The sequence below is a fragment of the Aythya fuligula genome, chromosome Z, assembly GCF_009819795.1.
Source record: "Aythya fuligula isolate bAytFul2 chromosome Z, bAytFul2.pri, whole genome shotgun sequence".
Classification (NCBI taxonomy): domain Eukaryota; kingdom Metazoa; phylum Chordata; class Aves; order Anseriformes; family Anatidae; genus Aythya; species Aythya fuligula.
In genome coordinates, this window is record NC_045593.1 from 229,570 (window position 1) to 237,137 (window position 7,568).

The following is a 7,568-nucleotide window of genomic DNA, read 5'->3' on the forward strand; positions in this document are numbered from 1 at the left end:
ACCAAGGGCTGCTCCCCCTCCCCGCTCCCCACGGCACACGGGTGGCCGCAGCTCGGCGGCACAGCTGCCCCCTCATGCCCAGGGCTGATGGGGGTCTGCGCCCACCCGCCCCACTGCTCGCTGCATCTGGGGCCGCTCGAGTGGCATTCTCCCTGCTCCGTGCTGCATTAACTACAAAGATTACCCACACGCGCACCTCCCTCCCCTCAAGAAATCCATTTCCGCAGCAGCGAGATGCCTGCAAAACAGTTCCTTTGCCCCCTCCGAGCAGCACCGAGTTGGCTGCTCAGCCGATTTTTTTTCCTTTGCTCTTCAGCTTCTCCTTGAGGCACCGAAACGAAGGCTGCGGACCCACGCCCCAGCACCCCCCGGCTCCCACAGCCGCAGCCGTGGGAGGCCGGGGCCCACCCCGCAAAGATGGCTGCTGGCCGCAGCCCTGCGCTGCGTCCCACGGCTGCACTGGGCCCACGCCTCGCCGTGGCACGGCTCCCCACGCTGCCAGCCCCCTTCCAGAGGAGGGCCCTGCGCCTGCCTTGGCCCGGCGCAGCGCTGCTCGTGGCCCGTGCCCCCCGCTTGCTCTGCCACCCGGGGCCTTTCCTCCTGCGAGGCTGACAGCTGCCCCAGGCCCAGGCATTGTTCGCCCCGCTCCTGTTTGGCTACTCACCCTCGCACTGGCACAACCCGTAACTACCTCCTGCTACGTGCCAAGCCCCATCCTCGCCGGGATGTGCCGCGGGATGGCTCTTCGGCGAGGCTTTTTCCTCCAAGGAGCTGCCACGCCAGGCTACAGCACCTAGCCCCTGCCTCTCTCCAGGCTGCACCTGCAACTGTTAGCAGAGGCCCCGGGCACAACCCGCACCCCCCTTCCCCTGCGGAGAGCGCCGAGAGCCGGCACCTTCCCCGCATCCCTCACCCCACCCCACCCCGGGGACCGCTGCCCTGTTCTGCCGCCGCCTCGGCCCCTCCGCTCCGCACAGGCGGCCCCAGGCGGCCCTCCCTCGGCCCCGCAGCCCGGGCGGGCTGCCCCCGCCTCTGCGGCCTCCGCGGCCGCCGCGGCCCCGGGCACCTCGCACACGGCCCGCGGCCCCCTCCCCTCCCATCCCCTCCCCGCGCCGCCGCCCCCCGCCCCTCGCCGGGCCCGCCGGCTGCACCGACCGACCCCGCGGCGGGACAGCCCGGGGAGGGGAGGCCGCGGCCCCTCGGGCGGCCGGGCGGGGACGGCGACGGCGACGGGGACGGGGACGGCGGGGGGGGGCGAGGCGCCGGCGGGGCGGCCGCCGGGACAGACGAAGCCGCCGCTCGGGTGGCCGCGGGGCTCCGGCCGCCGCCGTCCTGGCGGCGCCCCGGCGGGGCAGGGCCGGGCCGGGCCGGGCCGAGCCGAGCCGAGCCGGGCAGGCCCCGCGGGCCGCTCCCCGCAGCCTGCCCGCGGCGCGGCGGGGCCTGCGCGCAGGCGGTGCGGGAGCCGGGCCGGGAGGAGGCGACCCCCCCGCATGCAAACTCCGCACCCCATGCAAACACACCTGCTGCGGCCCGCGGCTGCCCCGGCCGGGGGGGCCTCAGGCGGGCATGGCTAGGGTCCGCGCCGCCCCGGCCGCCTGCGGAGGGGCCTGGCCGGGAGACGGCGGAGCATAATGGCAGAGAGGCTCTGCGGGACTGCGGGAAGGCGGGGGTGGGGGTGCCTCGGCTCGCACAGATGGGGGAGACGCTCCCGTGTGATTCCTGTGCTACGGCTCCCTGGAGCGTGCCGGGGGCGGGGAGGGCTGCCGCGGCCCCCGGCGCTCCGCGGGCAGGCTCCGGGCCGGGGCCGGGGCCGGGGCCGGGGCCGAGGCCGGGCGGGAGGCGCGGGGCAGGTCGCGGCCTCCCGCCGCCGGCACGCGCCGAGGCGAGGCGGTCACGGAGCCCGCCCCGGGCGGCGACGGCGACGGGGCCGGGGCCGAGCCCTCCCCGCGCTAAGGCCGCGGCCGGGACGGGGCAGGCCTGGGCCCCGCCGTGCCCGCGGGCGGCTCCGGGCGCGCCCGCACCGCCGCAGCCGCCGGCCTGGAGCCGCGGAGTTGGGCCGGGCCGGGCCGGGCCGCGGCGCCCTCAGCGGCTGCCAACGGGGCTGCGCTGCCCCCGCGTCCCCGGCCTGCGGCTGGCGCGCGGCCCGGGGCGAAGGAGCGGCGCGGCCCGGCCCGGCCGCTCGGGCCTCGTGCCCGCGGGGCTGCGGAGCGCGCCCTGCCCGGCCGCACGCCGCGGGCGCCCCTCGCACGCCGGCCCCGTGCCCGGCGGAGCGCGCGGCACCTGCGGGCCCCCCGCCTGCTGGCGCCGGGGAGCCATTGGTGCGCGCTGCTGCAGGGAGCGGAGCGCAGCCCGCGGCTCTCCCGTGGCGCGGCTGCTGCGTCTCACGGTAACCAAGATTAACACGAGTTTTCGCAGCCCCTCCTGAAGACGGCCTGTGCTTTTCGGCTGCCATCTCTATGACAAGCTGCTTTTCGTTTGCTGCAAGGCAGCCTGACGTCACTCCATTGTTGCAATTTTTAATTTAAATGAAATTTTCGTCAAAATGAAATTTCCCCTCTTTCTGTCGTTTTCACAAGTGCGCAGCACGATTCCTGGAATTTAAAGTGTCCCGTGTGAATCGCTTCGTTGGGTGATAGCAATGGCTGTAAGTGCAGGGAATCAGCAACACCCATATCCAGTTTATGATATAAATTGACTTTTTATAGAGTATATGAATAACAACATATCCTATTTGAAACAATGGTGTTGTATTAAGACCTCTTATAAGGCCGTTGTAACGCAGCAAGTCACCAAGAGCTACCGCACTGTTCCTAAAGCAGCCTCTCATGGGCAGATGCCCTGCCAGAAGCTCTGTGTGCAGGCATTGTTGGCCGGGCCGCTCGCGCCCCAGCAGGTGGGACTTCATCAGATACCAGTTCTAACTTGTTTCCAGTCTTAACCAAATCCCAGCAAACTGCTACATTACCAGCTGTGGCAATTGGCGAGTCCAACAAGTTTGTAGGATTTGAATATCATAAATTGATAAATTATATTAAAAATAAATAGATTTGTGTTCTACACTAGTTATAATGTTCAGGAAGGGCCACAAAATTCAGCTCGCACAAGCCTAGGGCTCATTCTGCAAGTGACGTGTAGAACCAGGCTGTAATACTTCTGACATTTTTTCCCCCTGATTAACCAATAAACTGATAAAGAGGTGAAAAACACAGTCTGTTTTCTTACACTGGATTTCTGTGGTCTGCTTGCATAATAGTATAAAGAAGAAGGCAGCTGCTACTACTACTTTTATATTAATACCTAAAACGTTAATTGCTTTCACAGTTTATACATGGCATAAAGGTCCCCGTGTGTGCTGTCTTTCAGACAGATCTACTTGTTTTCTTTCCAACCAGGTGTCTTTGACATCTCCGTGGAAGAAAAAGCGTGGCACCCAAAATATTTAACTCTCAAACAATAAAATTAAGAGAATTTAAAGTATCACTTACAAGCTGCCAAGCTGACAGCCCTTCTCCAGTAGCCTTTTTGTTCAAGCAGACAAAATAAGAGAAAACTGCAATGCAAGTGTCCCCACAGTACCGTTTTGTTTTGTGAGGCTTCAGCACTTTTTTCAGCATGTTGACCATGCATCGTAGATCTGAGGGAGAGTCCCCAGCTCACCTCAAGAACATGATGCCTCTGCAGGAAAAGCTTTTTCAGTTGGCTGTCGGGGACAGCGGGTGATTTTAGGTTACAGTGGCATTTCCAGAGGTGGTACCTGGAGCCCCTCTGTCCTGCCTCTGCAGCTGGTCTGTACAGGGACATCACCTGGGCAGTCAGAGAGGAGAGGCTCGGTTCCCCACTTTGCGCAGTTCCTACCTTGAAGCTTCCACCCCAAAGTCCTTCCTCTCGCTGCCCTTTATTATCCTGCAATGGTGCAGTGCCACAGTCCCTCTGCGGTGGGGAAGGAAGGAGAAGGCCCCCATCACGGCACGGCTCAGAGGAGGGAGAGGGGCTGCGAGAGCCCATGCCATCAGTGGCGAGGGGCTCTGGCTGCAGGCAGCATTGACATCTAGATTAGAGTAAGACTTGATCTTCTGCTTCAGGTGATGAGTGTCTGGAGCAGAGGTCCTGTTCTCTTCCCCCGCAGACACCATACCACAGAATCCTTGGAACCAGTGGTGGAAGAAATTCTATTTTCTCTTGATGCTGCAGTGAATGCTGATGGTGTGTGCAATAACAACTTCTTTATTACCTAACTTTGTAAAGGTTGTAGGGCTCTTGAAATCCATAACTCCAAAACCTGGAGTATTATTTCCACTTTCTGTATTGGAAGCAGTTTTAATTTTATCATATATAAATAGCATGAAGTATAACTTTTGTACATCACAAATGTAATGGGTCCAAAGATGATTTTGCAGGTGGATTTACACAATAAAGACAAAGTCAATTTGCATTTTTTTAAATGTCAGAATAAATGATGCCTTTTTCTTGTGCTCTCCCAGCTTTGTTTGTTATTTTAGTCAGTAACAAAACGTTTCCCTCCTGGCTAGTGAAACATTCTTACTTTAACCAAGAAGGGTAGAATATAAACTCCACATTTTCAATCCTAAATCCTAAATCCTAAATTTATTTTCTTTCTAATAGTTCTACAACATTTGGCAAAAACATAATACTATCTGTCACTTGAGTTGTTTCTTTAGGTTTCCAGCTTAAAGTTTTCCTGTAGCATATTATCCCCAAGAGCACAGCAAAAATGTACATTTCTTGTTCTGTGATACATAGATTTTCCTTTTGTCACTGCTTAGAATGCAATGGCACTACTTTTCATTAAGGACTATACTTAAACATTTAGTATTAAAAGCATAAATGTTGCAACTAAACTTTTCTTTTTCAGATGCTCATATTACAATTCTTTACATATTTTCTGGGCAAAGAATTCAATTTCATTCACTGCTTATTAAAACAAGTCTCCTGTTATGTTTTGGACTAAAAGGTCGAGGATTGCTTTTGGGAAGATCAGATTTATTAAAAGAAAGTGATCTCATACAATGTAAGATGAAGGACTTTGGAAAGGAGAAATCTATAGCCAGGCTCAAAATGCATCTTAGCTAATGCTGGAGTTAAGTAAAAATTAAAATCTAGGACGATTTTCAATGGAAAATGCCTCTCACTCTAGTGAACAGACAATGCACAACAGAAAGGCACAAACCTGCAGCCACATCTGTAGACTCTGGCACAGGCTCCCTGGGGCAGTGGTGGTGGCACCAAGCTGCCGGAGCTCCAGGAGCGTTTGGACAGCGCTCTCAGACACAGGGTCTGGTTTTTGGGCGGTCCTGCGTGGAGCCAGGACTTGGGCTTGATGGTCCTTATGGGTCCCTTCTGACTTGGGATATTCTATGATTCTATGACTCTGTTTGGCTAGCTTTGGGCACCGTAAAAGCCAAAATTGCCATGTGCCATGTCTGTCGGGTGCCATGGCACCTGTCTGCCTCGGAGGCTCCTGCACCGATGCAGGGCTGAGGCTCAGTCTCACCTCGCCCTCCCTCCAGGCTCCCGGAGCTACCAGGAGGAGGCCACCGGCCAGCCCCGGGGCTCTTTTGAGTCCTGACCCGGTGCCCAGGCTGCCTCGTGTCTGCTGTCCAGTTCCAGGGCTGAAGTGAGTTTTATTCACAGCAAACATGAGCAGTTTTCCTGCAAATAGATGCGCACTATAGTGTGCAGTCTCAAGCATCTTCTCAGCCAGAAAAAAGGATTTTGCTCAAGATACACACATATCTAAGAACCCCTATTGCACATATACAGTGACCAAAAAACAAAACAAAACAAACAACAACAACAACAAACCCCAACAAAATAACAACAATAAAAAAACAGTCATTTAAGGGTAAAACATTACAGTGAAAGGGGTGGGGGTGCCTGTGTGTGTGCAGGAGCTGGGTGATCCAAGTGATTTGCCAGCAGCACAGGAGAGCACTGCAGAAGGCCAGGCCCAGGTTTTCCCAGCTATCGCCTCACAGACTCAATTCTCCACCTGTGTTACCAGCAAATTACACAACGGGACCACATGCAAATTACAAAATGCAAGACTAATGGATTTTCCCATGAGCACCATGGTTTTTTCCGCTTACTAACACCTTCCAAATGCTGGGCCAGAAACCCCTCAGTCAGCTTTCTCTTCAGGCATTAGCCACCTGCATGATTAACATCCAGTATAACGAAGCTCATCAGCATAGGACATTGAAAAATGTCTGTTTTGTTCCCTTAACGTGCCATATGTATGTTTTTTTTTTCCTCCCTTCTCCTGATATTTATTCAAGTATACGAGGATTATTTCTGAATTATTCATCATACAATATCTGATTAGACTGTGGCTGTGCTGGCTCCCACTGCTTAATGAATGAGCCATTAGCCTTTTGCAGATGGTGCTATCAACAGCTATTTGAATGCTGTATGTTCACCTGCATTTACCCAGCCCTGTGAGGAAAAGGCTGGAGCTTAACACAGGGCAAGAGAGAGTGTTACTGTAGCAGTAGTAAAGTGTCAGGTACAGCACTCCCCGGCTCGCCCTCCTTGCTGTTGCCCTGCTAACAGCATGCTCAGGGGACCTGGCCGCTGTCCTGTGGGTCTGGGCAGGCTTAGCAGCGCTGGGTGTGTTCACCCCTGTGTCTAAGCCCTGCAGACTGCAATGCCACCACGGCTATGGCTGTTTCCACACTGCTCTCTACTGTCTTTGTGGACGAGGATGCCACCAGCTGCTTAGGCTGGCTGTGGTTGCTGATTTTGAGCAGCTTGTTATGTTCTTCCTACAACTGAAGCAAAAATAAAAGCAAAAATAAAGGAGGCTTGCTGATTTGCAGCCTGCACAGCCTGTGAGCCTTTCAAGCAACCCCAAACTTTCACTGCTGGTGCCTGCTATCTCCTGCTGGAGGAAGGACATCTGATTCATCAACACCAAAGCCTACAGAAGATGAGTCAAGGTTATACAAATTCCATTTAGCTTGTATAATAACACTACTTGCTGTGCTGAAGACATCCTTTTCTGTTGCCATAAAGATCGCCACTGAACAAAACCCTAGCCACACAGCAACGAGCAGTCTATCACCCAGACTGGGGCTGCAGTGCTTGTGCAGCCTATTTATTGGTGTTCGGGGGGTCTCAGCCCTGGGGCAGCGTGCAGCAGAGGGAACAGGGCTGATGAGGAAACAGAACAGAAACACATTGTCAGAAAAATGTCTTGGGCTTATCAGGATGTGTGAAAAGCCTTCCAAGAGCAGTGATGATGGACACCCAAACCCTATGATGAGTGAAATAAAAAGCAGAAATAACTTTGATCAAAATTTTTGATAAGATATGGGAGAAGTGCATGTGCACTTCACATTAAACTCAGCCTGCATTGATATAAAACTCAACCCAGAATATTTAAAATACTGGCAAACTCATATTTATGATAAACAGCTAATAAAAAACAAATTCAAATAAATCCCCTAGACCTCTTACAAGCTTTTCTCTTTTACACATCCTTTTTCTTTAGGAATCATTTTAAGGAAACGTTATTTTTACAGATGGTTAGGAGACATAAATTCCTTGAA

The 7,568-nt window shown here is 54.8% G+C and overlaps 1 protein-coding gene across 5 annotated transcripts in view; it reads right to left on the reverse strand.

The window, feature by feature from the left end:
* ZNF532 (zinc finger protein 532) overlaps positions 1-1,652 on the reverse strand; it is a 45,881-nt gene extending 44,229 nt beyond the window's left edge. For 2 of the 5 annotated variants that reach the window (XM_032206523.1, XM_032206517.1), the window contains exon 1: positions 665-832. The gene's annotated coding sequence lies outside the window, so the exon portion shown is untranslated. Of the gene's footprint in view, positions 1-196; positions 374-664; positions 833-1,520 lie in introns of those variants that run through there. The other 3 variants (XM_032206524.1, XM_032206520.1, XM_032206519.1) reach the window with 3 other exon arrangements.
* Positions 1,653-7,568: the final 5,916 nt, after the last annotated feature.